Raw genomic sequence first — 18,412 nt, 5'->3', positions numbered from 1 at the left:
CCCCCCCCCCCCCATCCTTGTCGAGGGCGCACCCATCTACAGGGTCCGCAGGATTTTGGACATGCGTCCTCGGGGCCGTGGTCACCAGTACCTTGTCGATTGGGAGGGGTACGGTCCTGAGGAGAGGAGTTGGGTTCCCTCTCGGGACGTGCTGGACCGTGCGCTGATCGAGGATTTCCTCCGTTGCCGCCAGGTTTCCTCCTCGAGTGCGCCAGGAGGCGCTCGGTGAGTGGGGGGGTACTGTCATGTTGTCTTGTCTCTGTCCTTTCCCTTCACCCTGTCTCCCTCTGCTGGTCGTGTTAGGTTACCTTTTCTCCCCCGCTTTCTCCCAGCTGTTCCTTGTCTCCTCTAACTACCCATTCACCCCGTTTCCCACCTGTTCCCTTTTTCCCTCTGATTAGGTCCCTATATCTCTCTCTGTTTCTGCTCCTGTCCTTGTCGGATTCTTGTTTGTTTGTGTTTCATGCCTGAGCCAGACTATCGTCATGTTTGCTGTAACCTTGTCCTGTCCTGTCGGAATCTGCCGGTCTATCTGAGCCTACCTATGTTTTGTTATTAAAGAAGCTCTGTTTAAGTTAGTTCGCTTTTGGGTCCTCATTCACTCACCATAACACACACAGCCTGTATTTAGTTTTCATGCTAGTGAGGGCAGAGAATCCACTCTCACATAGGTACGTGGTTGCAAAGGCCATCAGTGTCTTAACAGCGATATTTGCCCAGGCAGGATACCAGAAATCTGGCAGTGGCTTCTGATTAAATTCTGTTTTTCACAGAACCGCTTGTTGCAATTTCGATGAGGCTCTCTTGTTCAGACATCGGTAAGTGGATTGGAGGCAGGGCATGAAAGGGATGTCAATTGTTTCAGGAAAGTACCTGCGTAATTGCGCACCCAACTCAGTCAGGTGCTTCGCTATATCACCTTCTTAATCATAGCCTCAATTTTGTTCCGCACATTGAATGGAGTTGTGGAGAGTTCCTGTAATCCTAGATTCAGATAAAAACATCACCCAGATAGGCCAGTCGTGTGAGAAACTCATCATCATGCAAGCGGTCAGACAATCATTTGACAGTTTGGAAACTTTAGAGTGTTTTCTATCCTAATTTGTCAATTATATGCATATTCTAGCATATGGGCCTGAGAAATAGTCTGTTTACATTGGGAACGTTATTTTTCCAAACATAAAAATAGTGCCCCCTAGCTGAAAGAGGATAAAGTAATGATGGACTATTGTTTCTCTTTGCTTATTTGAACATTTCTTGCCATAATATGGACTTGGTCTTTCACCAAATAGGACTATCTTCTATTTACCACCTCTACCTTGTCACAACACAACTGATTGGCTCAAAAGTGTTTAAGAAGGAAAGAAATTCCACAAAAGCACACCTGTTAATTGAAATGCATTCCAGGTGACTACCTCATGAAGCTGGTTGAGAGAATGCCAAGAGTGTGCAAAGCATCAAGGCAAAGAGTACCTACTTTGAAGAATTTGAAATATAAAATATATTTTGATTTGTTTAACACTTTTTTGGTTACTACATGATTCCATGTGTTATTTCATAGTTTTGATGTCTTCACTATTACTCCATCATGTAGAAAATCTATGTTTTTGTTACAGGGTGGAGAATACCTGTGAAATTCATATAACAGAAGTGTGAGATGGACTAATATGTTCTGCTGATTGGAGAAGCTGCTTTCATCTGCCGGTCAGTCATGGGAATCTATTACTAAAGTGAGACTGCCTGGGTTGTGAATTGACCTTGTACAAGGTAACATTGTTGAAGTCCTTGGAGTAATTCTTCTAGAAAAACCTCCAGCCCTATCACTGGGTGTGAACACATCTGGCACATTTGACAGCCAATGGACAAAGTTACCCTGGATATGAGTGTGCTAAGAAAACAAGGAGAGTGAATGTGCAGGGGGTTAGATCTGATTAGAAGTCCAACTTAACCTCTGGTTATAATTACATAGAGTTACCCAGACACATTTTCTATTTACGTTTCTTTACCTTTCTTGGAGGAAAGAAAAGGCAGACTCCTTAAGTGGGATGTGGGACCCTCGGCGGGTGCTGCTGAATTATTGATTCATTATTGTGTGTGTGTGTGTGTGTGTGTGTGTGCATGACACAGCCTAACACACACTCAGCGCACACACACACTCCCCCGTGGATACACCTGATAAGTCCCTTAGATTAAAAATGGGTTGCCAGAATCAATAACCTAGTAATCCATCTTGGCTATTCATAAAAGTACAATATCACAAAACAAAAACACAATTTGTCTGCACAGATGGACTGTTTGTTTTCTTCTAGTTCTATTTCCCTGACAGTTGTTCAGTTTATCAGGAGTAGACTTTCCAGCGCTAAGTAACCAATACTCTTTCATCTTAAAAGTGAGCCACTCTCTCAAGAGTCATCGTCAGAGGTCAGTGGAATGATAATTGTTTTAGGGGGAGTTAAAGCTCCATTAATCAGAGGGGGATTAGGGGGAATACCTGGCAACCGTCCTCCCTCAGACAAAGTCCTCTCCATTCTATAGAGTCCTGATAGACAGCGGTTCCCAGGGCTCCTGACCCTGAATAACAAAAAGGGCTTTGGGCCACTTAGAGCTGGCTACCCTGCATTGTGATGATTGTGAGATAAAATATAGTGTTGGGTCTCCAGTTGGTCACAAAGTTATTCAATTGATCACCGTTCGTCTTAAAATGATGTAGCAATAATGTCGATAACTACACCCGGAAACGGAGCAAACCAGAGAATGATTATTAAATTATACAAGTGTGTTCTTCTCTCTGGCTCGCTTGTGCCTAGCTTTCACTGTTCCCTCAACACAAGCTGCCAGGCACTCAGCAGATAGCTAACACTGTTCCCTCAGCACGAGCTGCCTGGCACTCAGCCTATAGCTAACACTGTTCCCTCAGCGTGAGCTGCCTGGCACTCAGCAGATAGCTAACACTGTTCCCTCAGCACGAGCTGCCTTGCGCTCAGCAGATAGCTAACACTGTTCCCTCAGTGCGAGCTGCCTGGCACTCAGCAGATAGCTAACACTGTTCTCTCAGCATGAGCTGCCTGGCACTCAGCAGATAGCTAACACTGTTCCCTCAGTGCGAGCTGCCTGGCACTCAGCAGATAGCTAACACTGTTCCCTCAGTGCGAGCTGCCCTGGCACTCAGCAGATAGCTAACACTGTTCTCTCAGCATGAGCTGCCTGGCGCTCAGCAGATAGCTAACACTGTTCCCTCAGTGCGAGCTGCCTGGCACTCAGCAGATAGCTAACACTGTTCCCTCAGCGTGAGCTGCCTGGCACTCAGCAGATAGCTAACACTGTTCCCTCAGCACGAGCTGCCTGGCGCTCAGCAGATAGCTAACACTGTTCCCTCAGTGCGAGCTGCCTGGCACTCAGCAGATAGCTAACACTGTTCCCTCAGTGCGAGCTGCCTGGCACTCAGCAGATAGCTAACACTGTTCTCTCAGCATGAGCTGCCTGGCGCTCAGTAGATAGTTAACACTGTTCCCTCAGTGCGAGCTGCCTGGCACTCAGCAGATAGCTAACACTGTTCCCTCAGCACGAGCTGCCTGGCACTCAGCAGATAGCTAACACTGTTCCCTCAGCGTGAGCTGCCTGGCACTCAGCAGATAGCTAACACTGTTCCCTCAGCACGAGCTGCCTGGCGCTCAGCAGATAACTAACACTGTTCCCTCAGTGCGAGCTGCCTGGCACTCAGCAGACAGCTAACACTGTTCTCTCAGCATGAGCTGCCTGGCACTCAGCAGATAGCTAACACTGTTCCCTCAGCGTGAGCTGCCTGGCACTCAGCAGATAGCTAACACTGTTCCCTCAGCGCGAGCTGGCTGGCGCTCAGCAGATCTTAACAGACATATTGTCTTTTGTTTTCTTTCTTTACCCTAATTTCTTTACCCCCCCCAAGATTGAGTTATTACATTAATTTGCCTGGCTCGTGATATTTCCTCTCCTCCTCCTTTCTCCTCCCTCCTATTTCTGGATACTGTCTTTGGCAGCCAGATCAGCTGCTGTCTCATAATAGAAACTTCTTGTAGACTCTGTTAGGCTGACAGACCAAGACAGACCCCCTGTCTCAAGTTCACCTCAGACAGACAATGACATGCACACATTAAATTATTACACTCTGGGTGGGGGGTGGTCATGGGGGGTTGCACTGTATGGGGGGATGCACTGTATAGTGTACTGTGTCCATGATTGCACTTACCCAGAAGGTATTTTTTAATCAGTGATCTTGTATTGTCTTTTAGTATTCATTATGCATGACTAAACACAGGTGGATAAATTATTGATTTAAAGATTTCTTTAGTCACTCAATCATTTCCCATATTGTGGACATCAAGCATATGTTACACCCAATTGTGCACAGACATTTTAAGTGATACCTGCAATGAATCTGATTGGCGCAAGCAAGCAACCATGGCCTTGGTGTATTAGCTAGCCCTCGGCAGGCCTAGTCCACTATAGATCCCTGTATTTTATAATAAACAGACAGTGTGGACACATGGCCTGGAGATTACTGTGCACATGATACATGTAAAAAACACTTGCAGAACCTTTAAGAAGTTAAAAGTTAACTTGTGAAATATGGTAACAGTTTAGCTGAACAGCACTATACTGTAGTGTAAGAATCCACATCAGATGTTCATACCCATAGTGGTATGCAGGGATTTAAACACCTTTATGGAGCACACTGTATCACTACTGAATGCTAATAGACTTAATGAATGAATTATGATGTGGTTATAATCATAGCCGCGGGAAGTAGGGGTGCCGAGGGTGCTGCAGCACCCCCTGAAAAATCAGAATAAAAATCACATATATTTATTATCAATTATTATTATATAAAAAAGATCACAAAAGTAATGCACTGGGCCTTTAATAGTCCTGTATTAGCGGACCAATACAGCGATCTGCAGCACGGGCAAACTCAAAAAATCCCCACCCAGGGGTTGGTTGGTTGTCTTCTGGAGGTATCAGGCCTCAGGTTGGTTGTCTTCTGGAAGTATCAGGCCTCAGGTTGGATGTCTTCTGGAGGTATCAGGCCTCAGGTTGGTTGTCTTCTGGAAGTATCAGGCCTCAGGTTGGTTGTCTTCTGGAGGTATCAGGCCTCAGGTTGGTTGTCTTCTGGAAGTATCAGGTCTCAGGTTGTCTTCTGGAAGTATCAGGCCTCAGGTTGGTTGTCTTCTGGAGGTATCAGGCCTCAGGTTGGTTGTCTTCTGGAGGTATCAGGCCTCAGGTTGGTTGTCTTCTGGAAGTATCAGGTCTCAGGTTGGTTGTCTTCTGGAGGTATCAGGTCTCAGGTTGGTTGTCTTCTGGAGGTATCAGGCCTCAGGTTGGTTGTCTTCTGGAGGTATCAGGCCTCAGGTTGGTTGTCTTCTGGAAGTATCAGGCCTCAGGTTGTCTTCTGGAGGTATCAGGCCTCAGGTTGGTTGTCTTCTGGAAGTATCAGGCCTCAGGTTGGTTGTCTTCTGGAGGTACAGTATCAGGCCTCAGGTTGGTTGTTTTCTGGAAGTATCAGGTCTCAGGTTGTCTTCTGGAAGTATCAGGCCTCAGGTTGGTTGTCTTCTGGAAGTATCAGGCCTCAGGTTGGTTGTCTTCTGGAGGTACAGTATCAGGCCTCAGGTTGGTTGTTTTCTGGAAGTATCAGGTCTCAGGTTGTCTTCTGGAAGTATCAGGCCTCAGGTTGGTTGTCTTCTGGAAGTATCAGGCCTCAGGTTGTCTTCTGGAGGTACAGTATCAGGCCTCAGGGCAAAGTGATATGGGATACCTGACAGAATGACAAAGTGAGGAAAGATCAGAGGCTTGTCATTAACACCACATTAAACACACATGGAACTCCAAAATATGTTTTCACAGTAACATGTAGGCTACTCCTGTTTTCTAGCCAGTTGCTCAGTTTCAGGCCACAGCCAATCACAGCCAAAGTCAGTGACAGGTGAGCAACATGTGAGATTGTTTGATCTACAGTGTTTGGGCATATGTGTTTGGGGGGGTTATAGCAACCAGATGATTGATAGTTGTCGTTGTAGTGTGTGGCATCGCTATGGTCCCCACCCACAGTCTGTCATCAGTCCGCCAGGCTCTCCCTCTTCTTCTTTCCATCTGGAAGTTTCCAGGTCTCCATGTCGCTCAAGCAAATACACACCCTCTCCAACCTCAAACACACACCCATACACATACATGTACATGTAACTACTCATACACGCATGCATGTGCGCACACACACACACACACACACACACACACACACACACACACACACACACACACACACACCCATCCAAACAGTAGGCCTACCCTACAATCATGGCCAAAAGTTTTGAGAATGACGCAAATTTACATTTTCACAATGTCTGCTGCCTCAGTTTGTATGATGGCAATTTGCATATACTCCAGAATGTTATGAAGAGTGATGAAAAGTCCCTCTTTGCCATGCAAATTAACTGAATCACCAAAAAACATTTCCACTGCATTTCCTTTTTGCCACAAAAGGACCAGCTGACATCCTGTCAGTGATTCTTTCATTAACACAGGTGTGAGTGTTGATGTGGACAAGGCTGGAGATCACTGTCATGCTGATTGAGTTCAAACAACAGACTGGAAGCTTCAAAAGGAGGGTGGTGCTTGGAATCATTGTTCTTCCTCTGTCAACCACGGTTACCTGAAAAGAAACACATGCCGTCATCATTGCTTTGCACAAAAGTAGCTCGGGGAACAAAACATCGATATTTTGGGTCCATGGCCAGGAAACTACCTAGACCTTAATCCTATTGAGAACTTGTGGTCAATCCTCAAGAGGCGGGTGGACAAACAAAAACCCACAAATTCTGACAAACTCCAAGCATTGATTATGCAAGAATGGGCTGCCATCAGTCAGGCTGTGGCCCAGAAGTGAATTGACAGCATGCCAGGGTGGATTGCAGAGGTCTTGAAAAAGAAGGGTCAACACTGCAAATATTGACTCTTTGCATAAACTTCATGTAATTGTCAATAAAAGCCTTTGACACTTTATGAAATGCTTGTAAATATACTTAAGTATTCCACAGTAACGTCTGACAAAAATATCTAAAGACACTGAGGCAGCAGACTTTGTGAAAAAAAAAATATATATTTGTGTCGTTCTCAAAACTTTTGACCACGACTGCACAGCACTGAGTCACCTTGCTCTAGTCTTTCAATGTCACTGAAGCATATCACCACACACACCCACACACCTCTCAGTGTGTGCTGGCCCTCTGCCAGGTGTTCTGTCAGTCTGTCACAGAGCTGATCACCGCAAATATAGACACAGCCTGGTACTGTGGCACACCACTGTTTGACCTGATCTGCAAACACTGATACACAGTGGGCGATGTCATAATCAACACTATAGTGTTATTGGAGCAGGAATGTCAACATGTAGCCTGTTGTATGTTTGTCTAGAGGGTTCTTTGGATACAGGTGGAGGATTTGTTAGGGATCTACATGGACTGTGTTTGTACACTCGCCTAGTCCTCTTGGTGGGTGGTCCAGGCCCCTGTATTGGACCAATCGCTGTAGGGACAGCTCAGCTACCTTTACAAGAGGCCCGGCTCTTCTGCATTTGTCTCTACCCATGCAGCTCTTCAGTGGATGTCGACGACACGCAGCAGGGCCTGCTATTCAAAACCGTGACGAGAGATGAGATATGACGGCTTGTGGTATTTAAATGTCAGACAATATGTTACAATTACTGAACACATTTCATTGGTTCTTCAGACATGTGTCTTTTACAAGAGCCTCATTAAATATTTACAGGCCACCTACTCGTTCAAATAATGATGATTTACCTCAAAAGACCATGGGGAACCAGGAAACTAATTCAGGTGTTTAACGCATCCCTTGATGTGTAAGGAGTGTCGGACATTTTGTAAAAGAAAGCTCAAACTGCCAATAACCACAGAATTGGCTTTACTGTTGAACTCTGTTGAACTCACTTAAATATTACACATGTAAAGTGTTGGTCCCATGTTTTATGAGCTGAAATAAAAGATCCCAGAAATGTTCCATACTAAAAAGAAACGTATGTCTCGCAAATTCGGTGCACAAATGTGTTTACATCCCTGTTAGTGAGCATTTCTTATTTGCCAAGATAATCCATCCACCTGACAGGTGTGGCATATCAAGAAGATTATTTAATAGCATGGTCATTACACAGATGCACCTTGTGCTGGGGAGAATAAAATACCCATTTAAAATGTGCAGTTTTGTCAGACAACATAATGCCACAGATGTCTCAAGTTTTGAGGGAGCATGCAATTGGAATGCTGAATGCAGGAATGTCCACCAGAGCTGTTGCCAGAGAACTTAATTGTTCATTTCTCTACCATAAACTGCCTCGAATATCATTTTAGAGAATTTGGCAATACGTCTAACCGGCCCCACAACCGCAGACCCCATGTAACCACGCCAACCCAGGACCTCCACATCCGGCCCACCCACTGAGAAGTATTTCTGTCTGTAATGAAGCCCTTTTGTTAGGAAAAAACTATTTCTGATTGACTGTGCCTGGCTCACCAATAGGTCACACATGGTGGCAGCCTGCTTTTCACACTGTGCAACCCCAGATCACAGTAGACCGCAAGACTGCCGTCCAAACCACCTGCAGACATGTCCAACATTTTTCTACATGCTCAATAATGCCCACCCATGAGCCATACACATGCACACCACGTACACACGCATGCGTGTCGCAGCACCCCCACCCCAAAACTATGGTTATAATGCATTGTTTGACATAAGCATGTATGGCCCTCTTCTAACGACTTATTGGTCACCCTAAGTTATTAAGGACATCTGAGATAATCTCAATGTATTACCATCTCATAATGATCCTGACCTCCGGACGGGGAGCTGGTGCAGTGTCCCGCCAACGGCACCCTCCAGAGCTTCAGGGGACTTGTCATCGTGGTCATCGGCCACGCCATGAAGAGCGCCGCTATGGTGAGAGAAAACACACACGCGTTTAGGGATACACAGACATTCATGCATGAACGCAAATGCACACACATTTAACCTTTATTCATGTGTCCCATTGAGACCAATTTCTCTTTTACAAGGGAGCCCTGATTCACAAGTGCATGCATCTGCACACACTCAAACACACGTGTATGCATGTGCACCCTACGCACACACATACACACACACACTGTGTCTGCAGCTAGGACGGTTAACTTGCACAATGAGCAATTTAATGTATTCCACCTAAAAGTTCAACAAGCCAGACTGTTTTGTTTCAATTAGGCTCAGATTCCGTTCCTCCACAGACCTCCACTCTAAGTCATATGGAGGTCATGGATTGTTCAATCAGACAGGAGTCCAGTTTGTGTTCTTCCCACTGAAATCAGTTCACCTCGTCTATGCTGCATTCAGCTGTTTCTGGGGCAAAGCTATTTGCTGTCTTCTCAGCATATTTGTGAAATGCATCACCATTTTTCCAAATGAAGCATAAAAGTACGATTTGGTTCTGTTTTTCGCTGTATGAAATAATAATTCATAGTCACATTGCTATAAAAGATATCATTCTTACTGTTATGGGTTTTTGGTATTCATATGTACTGTATTTCTTATAGATCCCAATTGTGTCAAGAATTGGGATAAGAATTTGTTCTTAACTGACTTGCCTAGTGAAATAAAGGTAAAATAAATAAATAAAGGTCTCAGAGTGAGTGACGTCACCGATTCAAACGCTATTAGCGCGTACCACCGCTAACTAGCTAGCCATTTCACATCGGTTACACCTGTGAACCAGATACTTGCCAAACCCCATGTGTTGACTGTGTATCTGTGTATCTGACATTCTGTATAAGAGAGACCAGACCAGTGAGACAGACTGACAGAGATAGTAACAAACAGAGATAGTGACTGACAGGGGGTAGAGTAATCCATTTAGAAGAAATACCACAGTCAGTCTGGGGTATATGTGACGTGTGGCTCAAGGTCAGAGGTGAGACAAACTACCGTGATAAAGTCAACCTACCCATCTACACTGGTGTTTCTGCAAAGACAGAGCCCAGTCTGCACAGGCATCTTCCAGCCTTTGCAGCCAATAGAAAAACAACCTGTCTACGATGACTCTTCAAAGTTACATTTTGTTTTTCATCAAATAAGTTCTAAATTGTTACCTGTCATTTTCCTTCATCGTCTGAATGTTGTGGGCAGAAATTGGAGTTGTGTTATACAGCAAGCAGAGAACAGCAAAGTAGACACATCTCAACAACTCAGACCGCTAAAATTGATGATCCTAACAAGTGGATAAAGCCTCTTCCCACAACGGAATACATATTTTGGCACAACAACGTCTGTTGTGAGACTCTGCCTCATGGTAGCTCTTAGATGTCCCAGTCAATTTGCAGAGCAGGGAGGATAAAGCCCTGTGCTATAGACGGATACACAGGAATATGGCCTTGTTGCTCTAGATGAAGGCCCTACTGATTGGCCCTGTCGCCCTGACGCCACTTCCACTGCACTCCTACCTCCTTGCTCCATTTCCTGTCGTCTTATCTTCCCCCACCAGAGCCTACATCCACCTGGATAGTGTGAAATGTTTGTCTTTGTATCCCTCTCTCTTTTTGTCCTTTGCCTCGGCGGTGTATTCATTTGGGATTTAACCATGCATGGATGTTGTGTGTGTCTTAGTCACAGACTTACCGTTGGCTTTGAGCAGAGTGATTACGGCACGGTTACTGGTTTCTCGGGCATCACGACAGGATGAAAGAGAGGGAGCTTTGGACTGTCCTTCTGTTTGGATCCTCGCTTAAACGCTTCCTTAGAATGTGTGTGCTGCTGCAGTCTCGTTGTTGTGAGTTTCCCTCCCTTCCTCAATATTTTTTTAACTTATCCTCTCTCGACACGTCTGTCTGTCTGTCTGTCTGTCTGTCTGTCTCTTTCTCTCTCTCTCTGTCTCTCTGTCTCTCTCTCTCTCTCTTTCTCTCTCTGTCTCTCTGTCTCTCTCTCTCTCTCTGTCTCTCTCTCTCTCTCTCTCTCTCTCTCTCTCTCTCTGTCTCTCTCTCTCTCTCTCTGTCTCTCTCTCTCTCTCTCTCTCTGTCTCTCTCTCGCTCTCTCTCTCTCAATTCAATTCCATTTGCTTTATTGGCTTGACGTAACAATGTACATATTGCCAAAGCTTACTTTGGAGATTTACAATATTAACATAATTCAATATTTAAAAATAAATATTGTTAACGGGACAACAGTAACAACAATAATCAACGGTCAAATTAACCATATGTTGAACAATAACAATAAGCATAGTGGACATTTGCAGGTTGGTTGGTCTGTCAGACACTGTCCCTCATCTTATGGCAGGCAGCAATGTAGTGTGCTGCCAACCCACAGCTCGCTGCGTCATCCCCCAACATGATGGGCAGCCTATTCTCATCAGAGAGGGTTTCAAATTTGGGGAAATGACACACTCTCTCTAATTGTTTTATATTTTTTTTAACATTTCGACAGGAAATGCAGCTCTGTCTCAGGTTCTGCTGTGGTGCAGTGGTTGCACAGCCTTTCCTCTGCAGGGAGCCAGGTTTTCCTGTGTCTACCCATCTCAATATCAAGGCTGTGCTCACTGAGCCTGTACTTTGTCGAGGTTTTTCTAAGGTTTTGATCAGTAACCATGGTCAAGTAGTTAGCCACGGTGTACTGTCGATTTAGGACCAGATAGCACTGCATTTTCCTTTGTGCTTGTGTTTCCCAATAAGCAATGTAGTTTTGACTGTGTTGTACTTTGGTTTATTCTGATTGATTGGATGTTCTGGTCCTGAGGCTTCAGTGTGTTAGTAGAACAGGACCCGCTGGATGAGGGGACTCTTTCCTTTGCTCAGCTCTTGGCATTGCAGGGCTTGGTAATGACATGAGAGGGGGTATTTTAGATGTTTACAAAACTTATTTGCTGTTTTTATTTGTTTTATTTGTTTTATTATTAGTGGATATTGGCCTCTCAATTCTCTCTACCATCTCTCTCTATCTACCATCTATCTCTCTCTCTCTCTCCCTACCATCTGTCTCTTTCTCTCTCCATACCATCTCTGTCTCTCTCTTTCTCTCGCCATACCATCTCTGTCTCTCTCGCTTTCTCTCTCCATACCATCTCTGTCTCTCTCTCTTTCTCTCTCCATACCATCTGTCTCTCTCTCTTTCTCTCTCCCTACCACCTCTGTCTTTCTCTCATTCTCTCTCCCTACCATCTCTGTCTCTCTCACAGTCACTTTTCCTCCCTCTCTCAATCTCTCTCTGGCTGCTGTAGTTTTTCTTAATGAATGGACTGTTTGCTTGCCCTTTCCATCCCCAATAATCTGCCCTGAGGCTGGATGGAAGATCTTTTCTCATTTGGAGATTTCAGCTGAAGTCTGCGACAGTCTAGTTTGAGGATATTTAAGAAATTCATTCAGTGTGTGCGTGCTTTTGTGGGTTCATACTGTGTGTGTGACGTCCCCACAAGAATAGTAAACAAACAAAAATGTTGACTAACTGGGGACATTTTGTTAGTTCCCATAACGTCAAATGCTATTTCTATGGGATTTAGGGTTAAGGTTAGAATTAGTGTTAGGGTTAGAATTATGTTTAGGGATAGGAGCTAGGGTTAGTTTTAGGGTTAGGGTTAGAATTATGTTTAGGGTTAGGAGCTAGGGTTAGTTTTAGGGTTAGGGTTATAATTATGTTTAGGGTTAGGAGCTAGGGTTAGTTTTAGGGTTAGGAGCTAGGGTTAGGTTTTTGGGTTAGGGTAAGAGTTAGAGTTAGGGTTTATGGAAATAGGATTTTGAATGGGACTGAATGTTTTGTCCCCACAAGATTTAGTGGTGAGGGAATTAAAGCACCTGTGATTCATTCTGGTCGAGAAGATAGGAGATGTAGCCGTGAGAAATGTGTTTTGACCTGGCAGGCAAACGTGGGATGTGTGTGTGTGTGTGTGTGTGTGTGTGTGTGTGTGTGTGTGTGTGTGTGTGTGTGTGTGTGTGTGTGTGTATGTGTGTGTGTGTGTGTGTGTGTGTGTGTGTGTGTGTGTGTGTGTGTGAAATGCTGTTTGTACTCTAATGCATTAGTGATGAATGTTTGTTTACTGCCTAGTGTGCCTTCTCTGAATTCAAAATGGCACCATATTCCCATAGGGCTCTGGTCAAAAGAAGTGTGCCGTGGTATGTAGGGAATGGGTTCCATTTGGGATGCACCCTATACATGGCTCAGTGAGACTGGAGATGTATAACACATATCTAGGTCTTTAGTCGTATACTATATCGTTTATGTCTGATAGATATTTTTATTTATTTACCGTCTATTTACAATCGGAACATGCATGAAAACATGACTGTAAATATAACAGTTTATATATACAGAGACACAAGCCTGCATACATTGTTACCTAGCCTCAGGAGTGAAGAACACAGAAATACGATATTCCACCCATAGAGACATGTCATAATAGAGATGTTTATACCACAGCATTGTTGAATACTCGTTTCCGATTGGCTAGAAGGGTATTCAGGAACTGTCTTTGATGTCTCAGTTACACAGAATGCCAGCTGGTCCAGTTGGTCTGAAATGGCACCCTGTATAGTGCACAGAAACCTCTAAACAATAGAACTGTCTCATATGTCCACATCTTCTCATATTTTATCCACATATTGGAATAAGTATAGGCTTTTTAAGCAATTGTAAAGAAAGGTTGTTATTGCGCAGCGTGTTTTTGCTCCGTCCCTGTCCAATTGATACAGGGTCAGGGGCTGTTTCTAAATGTTAACGCCATCCTCGGGCCTCTGTGACGTCAAGGCCAGACATTAATGTATCTTTCGTTATTTACCAAGCAGTGCACTTCCCTGAACCAATTCCAGTGTTTTGGCTGTAATGTTATACTCCAAGGCGTGATGTTTGGTTACTACTTCACCTTGCTTGTTAGTCTGAGCCGTGTTTGTTCTTCTCTCAGCCACTGATCAACGCTAGCAAACAAATTCAACTTGCTAATGCGAGCACCATAGTAGAATCATCTGTGTTATTTGAAAGAATTTGGAGGTTGTCCTCGAGCTACACTAGATACTGTACCTACTGTAGCCAACTGGACGAGACTGGATGTGTTGCAGACCACCTAACCTACAGTAAGCAGAGTCTGGGAACAACTTAATTTGCCAGATGTTTTATTTTTATTTTTATTTCATCTTTATTTAACCAGGTAGGCTAGTTGAGAACAGGTTCTCATTTACAACTGCGACCTGGCCAAGATAAAGCAAAGCAGTGCGACACAAACAACAACACAGAGTTACACATGGAATAAACAAACATACAGTCAATAATACAATAGAAAAAGTCTATATATAGTGTGTGCAAATGAGGTAGGATAAGGGAGGTAAGGCAATAAATAGAATATAGTGGCGAAATAATTACAATATAGAAATTACACTGGAGTGATAGATGTGCAGAAGACGAGTGTGCAAGTAGAGATACTGAGGTGCAAAATAAATAAATAAATAAATAACAGTATGGGGATGAGGTAGTTGGGTGGGCTATTTACAGATGGGCTATGTACAGGTGCAGTGATCTGTGAGCTGCTCTGACAGATGGTGCTTAAAGCTAGTGAGGGACATATGAGTCTCCAGCTTCAGTGATTTTTGCAGTTCATTCCAGTCATTGGCAGCAGAGAACTGGAAGGAAAGGCGGCCGAAGGAGGAATTGGCTTTGGGGGTGACCAGTAAAATATACCTGCTGGAGTGCATGCTACGGGTGGGTGCTGCTATGGTGACCAGTGAGCTGAGGTAAGGCGGGGCTTTTCCTAGAAAATACTTATAGATGACCTGGAGCCAGTTGATTGGCGACGAATATGAAGCGAGGGCCAACCAACGAGAGCATACAGGTCGCAGTGGTGGGTAGTATATGGGGCTTTGGTGACAAAACGTATGGCACTGTGATAGACTGCATCCAATTTGCTGAGTAGAGTGTTTGGAGGCTATTTTGTTAATGACGATGCCGAAGTCGAGGATCGGTAGGATAGTCAGTTTTACGAGGATATGTTTGGCAGCATGAGTGAAGGATGCTTTGTTGTGAAATAGGAAGCCGATTCTAGATTTAATTTTGGATTGGAGATGCTTAATGTGAGTCTGGAAGGAGAGTTAACAGTCTAACCAGACACCTAGGTATTTGTAGTTGTCCACATATTGTAAGTCAGAACCGTCCAGAGTAGTGATGCTAGTCGGGCGGGAAGGTGTGGGCAGCGATCGGTTGAAGAGCATGCATTTAGGTTTACTTGCATCTAAGAGCAGTTGGAGGCCACGGAAGGAGAGTTGTGTGGCTTTGAAGCTCATCTGGAGGTTAATTAACACAGTGTCCAAAGAAGGGCCAGAAGTATACAGAATGGCTGTGTAGAGGTGGATCAGAGAAGCACCAGCAGCAAGAGCGACATCATTGATGTGTACAGAGAAAAGAGTCGGCCCGAGGTTTGAACCCTGTGGCACCTCCATAGAGACTGCCAGAGGTCCAGACAACAGGCCCTCCGATTTGACACACTGAATTCTGTCTGAGAAGTAGTTGGTGATCCAGGTGAGGCCTTCATTTGAGAATCCAAGGCTGTTGAGTCTGCCAATAAGAATGTGGTGATTGACAGAGTCGAAAGCCTTCGCCAGGCCGATAAATACAGCTGTACAGTATTGTCTCTTATCGATGGCAGTAATGATATCGTTTAGGACCTTGAGCGTGGCTGAGGTGCACCCATGACCAGCTCGAATCCAGATTGCAAATCGAAGAAGGTATGGTGGGATTCGAAATGGTTGGTGATCTGTTTGTTAACTTGACTTTCGAAGACCTTAGAAAGGCAGGGTCGGATAGATATAGGTCTGTAGCAGTTTGGGTCTAGAGTGTCTCACCAATTGAAGAGGGGGATGACCGTGGCAGCTTTGCAATCTTTGGGGCTCTCAGATGATACGAAAGAGAGGTTGAACAGGCTAATAATAGGGGTTGCAACAATTTTGGCGGTTAATTTTAGAAAGAGTGTCCAGATTTTCTAGCCCGGCTAATTTGTAGGGTCCAGATTTTGCAGCTCTTTCAGAACATCAGCTGTCTGGATTTGGGTGAAGGAGAAATTGGGGAGGTTTGGGAAAGTTGCTGTGGGGGGGTGCAGGGCTGTTGACCGGGGTAGGTGTAGCCAGGTGGAAAGCATGGCCAGCTGTAGAAAAATGCTCATTGAAATTCTCAATTATCGCAGATTTGTCAGTGGTGACAGTGTTTCCTAGCCTCAGTGCAGTGGGCAGCTGGGAAGAGGTGCTCTTATTCTCCATGGACTTTACAGTGTCCCAGAACTTTTTGGAGTTTGTGCTACAGGATGCAAATTTCTGCTTGAAAAAGCTAGCCTTTGCGTTCCTAACTACCTGTGTATATTGGATCCTAACTTCCCTGAAAAGTTGCATATCGCAGGGGCTATTCGATGCTAATGCAGTACGCTACAGGATATTTTTGTGCTGGTTAAGGGCAGTCAGGTCTGGAGTGAAGCAAGGGCTATATCTGTTCCTGGTTTAAATTTTTTTTGAATGGGGCATGCTTATATAAGATGGTGAGGAATGCACTTTTAAAGAATAACCAGGCATTCTCTACTGGCGGAATGAGGTCAATATCCTTCCAGGATACCCGGGCCAGGTCGATTAGAAAGGCCAGCTCACTGAAGTGTTTTAGGGAGCGTTTGACAGTGATGAGGGGTGGTCGTTTGACCACAGACCCATTACGGACGCAGGCAATGAGGTGGTGATCGCTGAGATCCTGGTTGAAGACAGCAGAGGTGTATTTGGAGGGCAGGTTGGTTAGGATGATATCTATGAGGGTGCCCATGTTTATGGCTTTGGTGTTGTGCCTGGTAGGTTCATTGACAATTTGGGTGAGGTTGAGGGCATCAAGCTTAGATTGTGGAATGGCCGGGGTGTTAAGCATGTCCCAGTTTAGGTCACCTAACAGCACGAGCTCTGAAGATAGACGGGGGCAATCAATTCACATGTGGTGTCCAGGTCACAGCTGGGGGGAGATGGTGGTCTATAGCAAGAGGCAACGGTGAGAGACTTGTTTCTGGAAAGGTGGATTTTTAAAAGTAGAAGCTCAGATTGTTTGGGCACAGACCTGGATAGTAGGACAGAACTCTGCAGGCTATCTCTGCAGTAGATTGCAACTCCACCCCCTTTGGCAGTTCTATCTTGTCGGAAAATATTATAGTTAGGGATGGAAATTTCAGGGTGTTTGGTGGTATTCCTAAGCCAGGATTCAGACATGGTGTGCTAAGGCAGTGCTAAGGCAAACAAACTTAGGGTTTGGGCTTCTAATGTTAACATGCATGAAACCAAGAAGTCAACAAATAAGAGCGCCTGGGGAATGGGAGTGGAGCTAGGCACTGCAGGGCGTGGATCAACCTCTACATCACCAGAGGAACAGAGGAGGAGTCGGATAAGCGTACGGCTAAAGGCTAGAAGAACTGGTCGTCTTCGGAACATAGAGTAAAAGGAGCATGTTTCTGGGCACGGTAGAATAGATTTAAGTGATAATGTACAGACAAAGATAACGTAGGATGCGAATACAGGGGTAAACCTATGCATTGAGTGACGGTGAGAGAGATATTGCCTCTAGAAACATTATTTAAACCAGGTGAGGTCACTGCATGTGTGGGAGGTAAAACTAAAGGGTTAACTAAGGCGTGTTGAGCAGGGCTAGAGGCTCTACAGTGAAATAAGGCAATAATTACTAACCAAAACAGCAATGGACAAGGCATATTGACATTAGGGAGAGGCATGCATAGCAGAGTGATCATAGGGGTCCAGTGACTGGCTCGGCGGGCCGGAGACACGGCGATTCAGGCAGCTAGCGGGCCGGGGCTAGCAGAAGTACCTTAGAGGGACGTCGTGACGGAAGAAGTCTGTTGTAGCCCCCTCGTGCTATTACGTCTACAGACCAGTCATCATGGATCAGCAGGGCTCCGTGTGGTAAAAGGGTCCAGGTCAATTAGAAAAATAGGTATAGAGGCCAAAGGATTTGTCCGATGGGCCTCTTAAGCTAACAGTCCGATATGCTCTAGACAGCTAGCGGGCCGCGATGGGCATTCAGGGGACGTCGTGACGGAGGAGCCAGTTGAAAAACCGTTGGTAGTCCAGTCGTGATGGGTCGGCGGGGGTCCAGACCAATTGACAAAATAGGTATTGTAGCCCAAGGAGCGGCTGATGGACCTCTTCGGCTAGCCGGGAGATGGGCCTAGCAAAGGCTAGCTCCAGGCTAATTGGTTCTTACTTCGGGACAGAGACGTCAGCCAGGAGTGGCCACTCGGATAGCAGCTAGCTAGCTGCGATGATCCAGAGGAAAAAGTTCAGAGCTTGTGGTAGGAATCCGGATATATGGAGAAAAATAAGTCAGATTTGCTCTGGTT

General features: G+C 45.0%; 1 protein-coding gene across 1 annotated transcript in view; it reads left to right on the top strand.

Moving 5' to 3' along the window:
* The first annotated feature begins 10,639 nt into the window (after positions 1 to 10,639).
* The window catches only part of LOC110497317 (hydroperoxide isomerase ALOXE3), a 32,225-nt gene continuing 24,452 nt past the window's right edge, over positions 10,640 to 18,412 (top strand). Inside the window, exon 1 of the mRNA XM_036954050.1 lies at positions 10,640 to 10,840. The gene's annotated coding sequence lies outside the window, so the exon portion shown is untranslated. The remainder of the gene's footprint in view (positions 10,841 to 18,412) is intronic.

The sequence above is a fragment of the Oncorhynchus mykiss genome, chromosome 19 (genome assembly GCF_013265735.2).
Source record: "Oncorhynchus mykiss isolate Arlee chromosome 19, USDA_OmykA_1.1, whole genome shotgun sequence".
Classification (NCBI taxonomy): Eukaryota; Metazoa; Chordata; class Actinopteri; order Salmoniformes; family Salmonidae; genus Oncorhynchus; species Oncorhynchus mykiss.
Note: the sequence above shows the minus strand (reverse complement) of the source record. Positions and strands in the feature narration are given on the sequence as shown.